At 38.8% G+C, this 13,235-nt stretch overlaps 1 long non-coding RNA gene across 1 annotated transcript; it reads right to left on the reverse strand.

Moving 5' to 3' along the window:
* Window positions 1-6,458: 6,458 nt before the first annotated feature.
* LOC136789077 (uncharacterized) lies at window positions 6,459-12,710 on the reverse strand. Its single transcript, XR_010827854.1, has 3 exons — window positions 11,879-12,710; window positions 10,844-11,033; window positions 6,459-6,597 (listed from the first exon to the last, which is right to left on the reverse strand). It is a non-coding gene; the product is annotated as an uncharacterized lncRNA (long non-coding RNA).
* Between the last annotated feature and the right edge of the window lie 525 nt (window positions 12,711-13,235).

The following is a 13,235-nucleotide window of genomic DNA, read 5'->3' on the forward strand; positions in this document are numbered from 1 at the left end:
GTTCACTGCTGTGTATGTAACAGGGGTGGGAGGGATGGTCAAGAGCAATATGTAAGAAAATTTCACTTGTTTGTTCCTGTTCCAGTTGCCCAGCTGTTCCTGCATTGCTTCACATTTATGTCTGTCTCCACAAGCGTGCTACTCGTGCATCTCTGCAACTGTCCGTCATCCCTCTTTCCAACACAGGCCCAACCGCATGTTTGCTCCAGTTGTCTCCCGAGGTGATCAGACTTCAGCTACAGAAAACAGACCCTGGGACATCTTTAAATGCTTCAAAGCAGTCAAGGCAGTTGTTTCTACTCTGTTTATTGTAGAGTGTTTCAAAAGAAGAGTTGGACCTTGACAGAGGTGGCGCTCAGCCTCACTGGGGAATGAGTTTACTCACGCTTAATGGTCAAAAGGAAAAATGTTAAGGGTCACAGGACTAGGAGCTAAGCTGCAGTGCTTGAAGGCTGAGAGAGGTCATTCAGGAAGCCTGGAAGAAACTGGTTTGTTGTTTTTGTTTGTTTGTTTGTTTGTTTGTTTGTTTCATTTGTTTTCAATATACATACAGGAAATACAGGAAGGAGTTTGTTTCAGCAACTCCAGAGCTTTCAGGAAGAGCTGGGAGAGAGACCAAAGTGAGCAGTTGGTTCATGGAAGGAAATTCTCCCCAGGTGCCGGAAAACATACTGAATCAAGACTGAGAAACATCTAGGAGGAAATCTGCATCTAGTCTGTGGCTAAGCTTCCCCAGAGGAAGAGCAATTGAGGAAACAACATTCTATTGTCTAAAACCTGCTAAGGATGTGTTTACAGCAGGACCCAGAGCCAAACTCAGTAAGCCCTGTTTTAAAGTTGCACTGGGGGCTCACTGAAGACCAAACAAGTGCGCTCACCGTGCCTTTGACTCAGCATCAAGTGGAAAATAAAAAAAATAGCCAAAGGTAACAAAAAAAATGTTAACAAAAAGTGCATGATCTCTTTCCTCCTCTGAGTGTCGCACTTGCCCCAACATTTCCTAGCAAAGCCAAAACGCAGGAACAGCGTTTTCTCAAAAAGTGCTGGCCACGGGGAAAAGTTCATGTGGGTTGTATGTGTATGTCAGAGACCAACAGTAATTCTATTTATTTAAAATAATGATAATTTTAAAAGATAACGCATCAGTATTAATTTGTGCTTCCAAGCCAGTTCTTTAAAAGAAGTTTTACCATCTTGTGGTGGTTTCACACTGCTGGCCAGCTAACCACAACTCAGAGGAAGGTGGGGGGGAAATACAATGGAAGGAGCTCAAGGGTTGAGATAAGGACAGGGAGATCACTTAACAATTACTGTCAAGGGAAAAACAGGCTTAGCGTAGGGAGATTAATATAATTTATTGTCTGCTACTAACAGGACAAAGGAGTCAGAACGAAAACTAAAAACACCTTCTCCCTATCCACCCTCTTCCACCTCCTCCTGAGTGGTGTGAGAGAATGGGGGCTGCAGTCAGTCCCTAATGCTCCCACGGGATGCCGTCCTTCCCGAACCGAGCCTGCGGGGGCTGCCCACAGGCAGCAGCTCTTCAAGAACTGCTCCCACACGGCTCCGTACCACGGGGTCCATCCATCCCCCAGGAGCAAACTGCTCAAACTAGCACTTTTTCCTTTCTTCTTTTCTTATTCTCTCCAGTGTGTAACTGTGCAACGATGTTCTGTGTCTTGGAAAGCAGGCATAGTTTCTTAAACTGTGTAGTATGCTCCAGTCTCTTGAAAGTCAGAGAGATTTGAAGACAGAAGAACAGTACAAAACATCACAGAGCTGGCTGGAATTCTTCTGAGTAAAGATTAAAATGACAGTCTGTGTTCATTGTTTTTAAAGGTACAGTTGGATTGCATGTCATGTTCCTACCTAACAATGTCTCAGGATATTTTCCTTTTTCCCTTTATAAAGGACCTCAGTTAAGTCTATGTCCCACGCTTATGAACACTTCCTTTACATTGACAACCCCCCCCCCTTTTTTTTCACTGTAAATTTTTGATGTTTTGTGAATTTTTTCAACCTTTGTGCTTAGCCAGTTAGTTACACAAGAGTTACCAGGGGAGGTGGAAGAATACCAAGTTTTCTGTCTTAAAGAATGAAGAAGGTGCTTTCAAGATAAAATTAAAAGTAAGTAAATAAATATTAAAAAAAAAAAAAAGAGCTAAGAATTTATTATATTTTTAAGTTATCTTGTATTTAGGGTATTGTGAGGCTTGGTAGTTGATTCAAAGTGAAACATGAATTTTGTTCTACACACAAAATTAAAAATAATTTTTAAAAAAGACTTCTTTATTTCCTCCTGGTTGTTTCTACGCACTATATTTCTCTTCCATAATGTTATTAGATATCGTCATACAGAAGAACAGGTGATGTTTTGCAACAGCATGTTTAGTGGAAATCAGAGTCACAAAAAGAAAGCTAGATTCTGAAAAGAAAAACAGGGTAGAAAGCAATATATTTTGCTTTTTAGGACTCTAGCCCAGATCTCTGGAGAGGTTATCTTGTGGGTTAACCATTGTCTAGTTGTATGCATATTTTCAGAACTAGATAATTTCTTCAAGATGTTGAAGCAATTATTGGCTCAATGCCTGAAAGAATTACTCAGACGTCTTTGAACTTTTTGAACCTATGAGCAACTATTTGAACCTTCAAGAAAGTTGGAAGTGAAAGGGATTCTTAGAGTTTGCAAATGTAGTTCCAGAAATGCATCAGTTTTATTTTGCAGCCAGCATATCAATATCTTAGCAACTACGTTATTGGCATTATACTACTTTCTTTATAAGAACCAACAGGAAGCAAGGTGGTTGTGTGTGTGTTTTTGTTGTTGTTGTTTTTTAAGTAAGTCATTGTTGTGTTTGTTGTTGTTGTTTTTTAAGTCATTGTTATAAAAAGCTGTTTACTTTCCCATTCACAGGCTATTACAACACATAGCAACTTTTATTCATTCAAGATTTCTTTCTAACTCTAAAATATTTTTTATCAGTAAGAGAATGTTAACTCAATACTTATGAAGTACTCGTCAGCCCTTTGCAATGTTTCAATAATGCTTCAAGAGAAGTATGCAGTGTTTACTTCTGCAAATGAGTGCAGAATCAGGTAAGAACCTTTTATCAAATCTTGTCCTCTGCTGAACAGAGCAGATTCCATTAAAGTTGGTGTGGATGAGCAGCCATTTATCTCTGGATGGAATTTGGCCCTTTGGCCATTTGGAATTAATACAAAAATCTCTTAAACCGTGAGGAGCTAAGCTTTAGGATTCCAAAAATTCTTCATGTGCCAGGCAGCCGATGATGAATGTAAAACAATTTTACACTGATCCAAATAAAATTATTGCCCAAGAAAAATGAAGAGTACCTGAAACTTAGGAATGCATGACTTAAAAACACTTCCTACTTGTCTAACCTGCTTAGAGAAATGTCTAAATGTAATGTAATTCTAAATGCAATTTCTAATGGGTAAGCAGGGAGCTTTGTAGTGTTAGGTGAACAGCTTTTGAATATGACTCAGAGACTCATGTACATGCAAAAATGAAACTGATTTGGGGAAATTAATTCAAATGGTGCCTACACATCTGGGATCACTAAGATTGAAATTCCCCATGAGGCACACACAGATCATGATATTCATAAGTTCATAAGTATTCATAAGTTTTACCTCATTTGATAAGAGGTAAAATACAGGAACATGAATGTACAAGCATACTTTTTTTGATATATCATTCCTTGAAAGCTGTTGGTGGTTAAAAAATAAAAAAATAAATAAACCTTATAAAGAACAAAAAATCCTATATTTGGTCAGTCCTTTGTTAATTTAGCAACTAAGGGGAGTGGTAGATGGCTTCTTCTGGGAACAAAAGGGAGGCCCATAACCTTGGAAATCCCACTCAGAGCACAATGCTCATCAGGAGAAACCAGAACTTCCGAGAGGCAGCAGCTCTTCCTGGGGCACGCTGGGTGCTGGGAGACTGTCCTGGCACGCCTGGAAGCAGCACTGCGTGGTGATGCATTCCCATCCCATCCCATCCTAGATATTGCCACCCCTGAGATGGTGATGTCAAGTTGATCCAGAAGAGGTTGAGAGTGATCGACGATCATGCTCATCTACTCCTCTTTATTGCTAACAACTGTTGCCCTACAGGCCTTAGGCACAGCTGCATAAACCTTAGTGCTTGCAGCTTCGGATCTGACCTTAGGCTTCAGCCAGCACAGCTGTGTGTCATCGAGCTGCCTGGGCTCAGTCTGGGAGCTCGGCATTGTGGTAGGATGTAGTCCCCAAGAGAGGGGCCTACGTGCACACGGACAGGTCAGATTTGTGTTGTTAATTTGCGGTTTGCTTCATCTTTATTAGTCTTACCCCTCATTCATGCTGGGGTAATGAGCTGACTTTAATAGAACTTGCTTCCTGCACACTAGAGGCAAAAGCAATGCATGATTTCAGTCACTGAAGCCAAATGGAAATAAGCAATACTTGATTTTCTGCAGTTTACTTTAGACATTTTTGCATCATGTAGTGTGAACGTCAATGAACTGGTGGTCGGCCTCTTCTCACAGGTAACTAGTGATAGGACTGGAGGGGATGGCCTCAAGTCGTGCCAGGGGAGGTTCAGGTTGGAAATTAGGAGACATTTCTTCTCAGAAAGAGCAGTCAGGCACTGGAACAGGATGTCCAGGGAGGTGGTGGAGTCAGCGTCCCTGGGGGTGTTCAAGGAAAGGTTGGACGTGGTGCTTAGGGACATGGTTTAGTGGGTGGTACTGGTAGTAGGGTGATGGTTGGACCAGATGATCTTGGAGGCCTTTTCCAGCCTTAATGATTCTATGTTTCTATGAATGAAAGGAAAACAGCAAGAATTGTTATTTTATTTTATGAGTGTCACTCATCTGTTGTTCCACAAAAGTCAGTTATTAATAAAAATGACAGGGTCAAGTCACTTTTACTGAAGTACAGAGGATATGCACAATAAAACTCTGCACCCTAGTATGGGCCCTTCTTAATGAATAGTTTACCCTGTACATATCAGTACAGAGAAAAAAGTGTGTGGTTTTCTAGGAAGTCTCATCAGGAAGAAAGGGCTGGTAAGACATTCCTTATACCCTCTTACTTTCTTCTAGCATGCAAAAAAAAAGAATGTCTGTAACGACATTGCTGACAATTTAAAAGGTAAGAACCTGCTTGTAATTTCTGCACCTAATTAAAAATCTACTTTTATATCCTTCCAGTGCACAAAATATTTGTTACTTCATAGTGAATTCTTGACCAGAAAGCTGTATCACCTATGTACACCTCAATATCATCTTTCTCATCCAATAAACATTGATAATGCCCTCATATGTAACAGAGGCTATTTATTGCAAGATATTTTTTTACAGTGTGACTCTTTGTGTGCATGTAGTGGTGAACGTACACAGGGGAGCAATGACTGCTGAAATTTCTACCAAGAATGCACTGGGTCACGGTAATGATTTCAGAGTGGCAGAGCCTAAGTGGGCTCTGCTCCATGCTTCTGGGAAGATTGCCTCCTACCTCTGCTTCCATATGGATAATAAAATCCACTGCAAATGGCTTAGTGCTCCAGTGAGGTACACAACTAATGTGCCACATAGAAACCACAGCTCTGTGAGAATTAAGGGATTTTCTGAACTGCTGAGTTTGACTTTGGTGTTTCAGTAACAGAATTTCTGCATTCCAAGTCCTCTGCTCACGTACACACATTGTCTTCACCATTCAGATTTCTACATGCAGCAAGATAAAGTCTTCTGCATCACTCTTTCTGCTGGCCTTTATCCACAGGGTTAGAATCTGCATGCAGTTTGAGGTTTTTATTAAAATATAGCTCTACCTATTAATTACAACTATGAGTAGCATGAAATTAAACAGTACTTCAAGTACCAACCGGCAGAACCTGCTTAGTAGAATCAGCATTTGACTTCTAAAGAATAATGAATAATAAAATAGTAAAATATAGGAATATTTGTGTCTGCATTGATTTCAGGAAGTAGGAAGAAGAATGCCAGAATGAAATATGGCAACAGTGAAAGAAAATGTAGAGGTCATACACCATCACGCCTTACAGCATCCTTTCTATTTAATTTGCAGAGCTGAAAATATTCTATACTCACTTGTAATTACAGCATGTTATTCACAGAGTTCCAGAACTGAAAACTTAGTAGACAAAAACATGTTGCAACTTCCTACTGGTGTTTTGGCGAATCTTTTCTTTTGCTCTCTGTTGTGGGTTAATCCAGCAGGCAGCTGGGCACCACATAGTTGTTAGTTCACTCTCCAGCAGTGGGATAAGGGAGAGAACTGAATTTTAATTTTATTTAAAAAAAAAAAAAGTACAAGAACTTGTGGGTTTAGATAAGGAGAGTTTAACAAGAAAGGAGAAGAACAAACAAACAAACGAACAAACAGACAAAGAAACAAAAAATGATACACAATACCATGGTGCCACAGGGTATGGAATATTCCTCTGGTCACAGTTCGGGCCATCTGTCCTGGTGGTGTCCCCTCCTGGCTCCTTGTGCACCCCCCTCGCTGGCAGGGCAGTGTGAGATGCTGAAAAATCTTTGTTTCTGTGCAAGTACTGCTCTGAAATAACTAAAACATCAGTATGTCATCAATATTATTTTCATCCTAAATCCAAAACACAGCACCATACCAGCTACTACGAAGGAAATTAACCCTATCTTAGTTACAACAAGGACATTCTTAAAATATTTTTTTTTGGAATTGGCTACAAGAGTAGTTGTATGGTGTTCTTGGCATCCGTAATCTCTTCTGTCTTGTCATTCAGACTACAAGTATCCAGGCTGCGAAAAGACAAACTATGACAGTTTTGAAGATTGCAGTTTTTTCCTCCTCCAAGAAAGTGGAAATGATTCCACAGATATAGGTAAAGCAACACTTAAAAATGGAACAGGTTATTACTATCAACTTGAGGAGTCTGGAGCAAGCCTCCCTTTTCTGAATTTTCTTTTCAGAAGCAAAAAGTCATAAAAAACATAAAGAGAGTTTCCATCAGAGAGAGTGTTCTATCAGAGAATATTACACAGCTAAGAAATGATGTTTACTCGGGATTCTGCCAACTGCAATTGTACCAGTGCAAAAAGTCATAATGGACAGAAGTGTACTATTGCCATTGTAGGATATGTGTTTATGTGTCTCAGTGTGCTGTATTTACCTCCCTCAATATGAGATCAGAAACATGTAGTACATCTCTGTACTTCCATGTAGGTTAGAAATACGGGACTTAAGATGAAGTATTGAAAATTATGTTTTCTTGTGGATTTTAAACGTGATTATCTGAGTATAATACAGTTTTAGTATTATGACTTGCTGTCCTATAATTTAATTTTATTGGATTTATGATTAATGCAATGTCTTAATGGTTGGTCAAAACCCCTGACTCATCAAACCTACGTTCTTCAAGCCTTGTAAGAGAAAAAAACACAGATGGTGATTTTTTCCATATTTTAACTATAACACTATTGCAGTCCACCTATGAGTAATTAAAGAGTAATTAAATCGAGATTGTATCAACACACTAACCACACAGACACTAATAAAGAAAATACTAAAAAAATTGGAGATAATGTTGTGATGTACAAGTGTGACCTTTTTGTTATCCCTTTGGCTGGCTGGATCCTGCTGCTATTGAATATACTGACTTCAACTGGAGCGGATTTGAGTCCTGGGGAAGAAGGAATTTACTATTTGGTTTTACTTTGAGGGAATATCAGGGTGTTATGGGGTTGTTGTTTGCTTGTTTGTTTTTTTCCCCTTTTGGAAAAATGCAAAATGCTTAGGAAGCAGACTAATCTTAATTTGCTTTGAAATTGTCCTAACATTTACACTATCTTCCTCGTGCTAGTGCTCCATATTAGAATCCCTTGACATCTGGAGGTAATCACAGTTCCTAACTCTGAAATATAGTACAGTTTTTGTAAGACTTCTTTATGAATAACATTATTAAAGAAGATCTCTACAACCTAGACAACAAACTTTAAAATCATAATTATAATCTTCTAATTTATTTTTAAAATGCATAAGGCTTTCACATGCCTCTAAATCTTCAAATGTATAAAGTGAAAACTGGTATTTCCAATGCCTGTATGGAGGCTGCAACACCCTTAGAACAAATACTGACACTCCTTATCTTCCCAGCCACATAAAAGAAGCTATTGGTATAAAACTAAATATAAAGGCATGTCAACACCTGAAATTTGCTGCAAGTTTATTATATGTTGTGCATTGTCACGCACAGCAACTACTTTAGGAGCAGACAGGCTCAGTCCATGTTGTGGGATTTCAGCATTTTCAATGAAGCTCTCTAAAAGCACTCTAACCCAGTAACTATCCTAACTACTGTTGTGGAGCCTGGAGCTGTTTCTGATGGAAGCAAAAAAATCTTAATACTGTGCACCAGTCTGAGCTGCCCTTCTTGTTCCATCCCATCATTAATGTGCATGGGTTGTGGTGTTTGGGTTTTGTTGTGGTTTTTCTGTGACCTAGCACTGTGTTTTTTTTTGTTGTTGTTTGTTTTGGTTTTGTTTTGTTTTTGTTTTGTTTTGTTTTTTAATGCTCTGCCTGTACAGAGAGGAGCCAGTCTGGTGAGCACTGTGATTCATGGTGTTAAATAGAGTTCGATATTTCTCCTATAGCTTTTCCAGGTGTTTATTCTCTTGAATAAATGAACTCTGACTGGTGAGAGAGCTGCATGTGTGAATGAGCAACAGGCTACCAAAATCCAGTTTTCTGAAAATCAGTACTAAACTTGCTTGGAGATGTGGAACAGATCAACCACATGAGAGCCCACATTAATGCACAGAAACCAGGAAACTCACTATGCCTACTGTCACCTCTCAGGTACTAATTTAGAGTTAAAGCAAGTGTTTAATTTTATTTAATTAAGATGTTTAATTTTGCACTAACTCACACTTTCAACATTTTTTTTCCTCTACCACTAAAGGGACAACAATATTTTAACTAAAACTTTGAGTTGTGATTATTCAGTAGAATTCATAATTAGTCTTTGAAACAAAAATAAACAGCTTTATAAAACTGATGACAAAGTCACAGAAGTTGGCAATAATTAATGTGTTCTCTTAGCCATTGTCCTTACTAAGTGAATTGGAGTTGTTCTGTCACCAGCTACAGCAAAGTGCTCTCATGTATTAGAATGGTTAATACCTCTCTAATTTTTCAACAAAAAGTTCTTCCCGAAGACTATTATTTCTGTATAAGCATAAGTCTCCTGTGCTAACTGGTATATTATTAAGCAAGGAGTTTCTCTGTAATTTGTCTTATAGCTGTTTGCCTGTGTGGAAATGGGATGTTTCTAGTTTTGCACAGAAGTTTTTTAATTGTCCCTAAAAAACTCTGAGCTTATAGCTCACGTGGAGCTATATATCATCAGTTCCTGCTTCTCTTTTACCATCTGTAGTTTCTTTCTCTCTGTTCTGGGGTTTTGCAATCACTGTGGGAAGTGGCTTTAGCAAGGACTAACAGTAATATCACTACATCTCTCCTACATGTACTTGTATACAGAGGGGGGCGGCGGGTATAGAATATTCCCTGGACATTATCTAAGTCAAAATCAACCACCACTGTGCATTCCTTCCTCTAAACATGCATCACAGTGTGATTTTCTCTGCCTCGAAAACTCTAGGATCTGCTTGAGTAAAGAAAAATGAACAGTGGTGGTTTCAGTAATGGATACTGGGGAGTGCTACAATTCTTGCAACATTCTTTTTGCTTCGGTCTTTCCTGCACTGCTGCTTCAGGCTACATTCCCTTCTCCTCCCCTGCCTTCATCAATCTTTTAGTGTGCCATAAGCATGCAGATACAGCAAGGCCGCAACCCAAATACCTCTATTCATGCTATTTCAGCTTCTCCTGGAGGATATATATCCCACAGAACACAAAATAAAGTCTTCAAAAAACTTTCAAAGTGGTGGCTTCAGCAGAAATGAAAAAATACATATTTGTACCTTAAACAGTAACTTAAAAAATCCCAGAACCTTTATTTTATTTTATTTTATTTTATTTTATTTTATTTTATTTTATTTTATTTTATTTTATTTTATTTTATTTTACTTTATATACTTTTTTTTTTTTTTTTTTTGCATTTCATATCTATCCAGGAAATGTTGATAGCTCTGTTTGAATCCTGATGAGCTACATTTTAAAGTTAATAATTTAAAAGTACTTCTTAGGCAAGGCTTTGAGTTAGCTATACATGAGGAAACTTATTAAAAGTAATGTAGTTGTACGTGAGTTATTACAATACAAAGTAGTAATTAGAAACACATGGACCATGCAGACCTTACAGTTATCTGACTGGCATCACTTTTGCATTATCAAAGCCAAAAAAACAGGGAGGAGTATTACTATTATCCTATCTGCTGATGTGACGAGTCTCCAGATTTTGCTGTCTTTCTAAACATCTGTAGACATACCTATTCCCTGCTTGCCACTTCCTCTCCCCCCTCACCCCCACAACATTGCAAAGGGAAAATAAAGCAAGATTCTGTTTCAGAGTGTCTGTGTCCCCAATAGTGGTCTCTAGTCAGCACTATATAACGAAAGGAATTAACATTTTCGTTGACTTTCCAGAATTAAATACTGTAATATTTATGATGTATACGATATATATATGATGTATATGATATATATGATAACAGGGGAAAAAAAAAAAAAAGCAAATCTGCTGAAAGGGAGTTTTTTCAGCACTTTACTGTAAAGTTAATTGCAGTTGGGATGAGGTCCTGATACGCTGTGCGTACAAGTACAAGTTTATTTTGTGCTCCAAGGTTGTGAAAATGCTTAGTAAAGTTTCACTTACTTGATACTGACTGTAGCTGACAGGAACAACCCTTCTAGATCCCTGCTACATCTAGCAGGACTGTAACTGCTTTTTTCTGTAACTTGTTACAGGTAAAATATTGGCATTCAATTTTTGTTGGTTTTGCTCACTTCTTCGAAGCACAGACTGCAGCATTTACTCAGATGGACTCTCCTGTAGCAGACATTCCCTGAGTGGAAAAAAATAGGCAATATTTCACTGATAAATACTCAGACTAAAGTTTCAAGCATCTATCAGTTTCCTGCTTAGAAGAGTGGTATTTGACTCCCTAAAGTAACATTTACCCTTGTAGTACTGACACACTGATGGAATGTATTCACCATGATTCTTGCCCTCTTCAAAAGTAAATAAATACGAATGATTATATATATATTGAAAAATATGCATTTTAACAATATAGTGTCAGGAATGGTAAAAATGGCTTATTTTCCGGGAATCATGGAATCTGTGCTAATCTTCCACAAACTCCCCCAGATTCTAGAATTTTGTTTATGTAAATTACTTTTATGTAAAAAGTTTAGAAATTAAAACTTTGCTGTTAAATGGTGCGTGTGGGAAAGCTGAGACTTTTCTTTTAAAATAAAAGGAAAAAATTCTATATTATCTCAATGAAATATTTTCCTTGTTTGAGGGAGGGAGGTCTCAATACTGTGTAGTCTGTTGTGTCTGTAAGATATACAGATGCCTGATATATACGATTTATGCTGGCTGTAAATGTATCAGACTGTGACAGTAGCGGTATTTCAAAGCTGTGTGAAAGTTCTTGTTCAGAGATCAGTTCTAAGAGTTGTAAAGCATATCAGAGTAATAAGCTGAAATCGTTTTGAGTCGAGTTGTAAGCCACAAGGGTAAGCAACGCATTCCTTTGTTTTGCTTTGCTTTGAGGTAGAGAAGACACTCCTGATTCCCTTGGGCAGCAGTCTGTAGGGATGGGAGTGTCAATGCTCAGTCCTCTCTGGCTGTCTTGTGCCTCTGAGCAGTGACCCCTCTGGCTGATTTAATAATGGCACTTACCGGCTTCTCCACACAAAGGAAGTATACCACATATGTGGTTTCTATCAGGCCCAAGCTGCCAAGAGCAAAGGGGAACAATGTCGATATTCAGTTTCACAAGCAAAGTGTCTGACATCAGCCGAGGCACGGTTTACACGCTTTTCTGTTCTTATTTTCTGTCTCAGCCTAGTGGAACAAGATGAACTCAATCACATAAATACCAGGAAGAAATCTCAGGTGTAAGCAAATGACAGGGAGCTTTAAGTGTTTAAATATGTCCTTTTAATCTGGGAGATGAAATGAAAAACTTCCCATAACTCCTTTGGTAATAACAATATGCTTCACTTCAAGCATAGTAACTGCAAATCAAATATGGGGAGAGTTGTAATATACATCTCTAAAACAGAATGAAAGCTCAGTGATTTAAAACACAGTGCTGTGTTAAATCCGTGAAGCAGACATAACCAAAACCAACACTAAACACCTGCAGAGGGCTCAGCTTGTACACCAGTAAAGTATCCCAAATTTTACTTGTCTCTTGTACTGCCTGTGAATACAGATCCTTTCACTCTAGTGCCAGCTGCAGTGTAAAACTACCTTGGGTCATAATCCTACTTTACTGACAATTTTATGTTGCAGCAGGTGCTACAGAGATGAAATTCCTCTTTTTTTTTTTTTTCCCATCTGTTTTCACTCTTTCTATCCAGCTTTGCTGTTTTCCAAAGGGCTGGGAAAGAGAGGATTGTGTTAACAGGCAGAAGGAAAAGGAAGAGAGAACAATCTGTGTCAACAACAAAGGCACCATGTAGGAAAAAACAGGGACTCCCCACTGTGGCTAAATTACCTGTAGTCATATAAGCCCCTCTGACTGGAATATATTTTTTTCCTTGAGGGGATGTCTCTTAATAGCTGAAATTTGCAAAAATTAATTTGCTAAAGCAAACTGAGCTGGGAATGAATGTTGGGGAATGGACGTGCGGTCCCCAGCTTCAGATGGGGCCAACATCACGTCCTGTGGAAAACTACCAGGTTTTTAGCCTCCGTTTGTGGCTCATTGTAGAAAGAACCTTGTTAAATGACGTGAGGAAAAGCAAGCAGGAGAAAATCTTAGTGTTTTCCTGCTCACAAGCCCTTCCTACAGGAGTTTGTGTGAGAAGAGCCACAGGGTTTTGAAGCAATCCTTTGAATTGTTTGCTGAGTTGTCGTGGTGTAAACTGATTTACGGAGGCACAGCCTAGTTAACCGTGCTCATGAAGGGATGCTGCTGATTTGAAGCCATAAAGCGGACTTTCAGCAGGTCCACGGAGTGGAACTGGGCTCTTCCATCTGCTGCGTGCACTTTGTGGCACCGAGGGACCGATCCTCGCCCTGAGGAAGG

Source organism: Anser cygnoides, chromosome Z (assembly GCF_040182565.1).
Source record: "Anser cygnoides isolate HZ-2024a breed goose chromosome Z, Taihu_goose_T2T_genome, whole genome shotgun sequence".
Classification (NCBI taxonomy): Eukaryota; Metazoa; Chordata; class Aves; order Anseriformes; family Anatidae; genus Anser; species Anser cygnoides.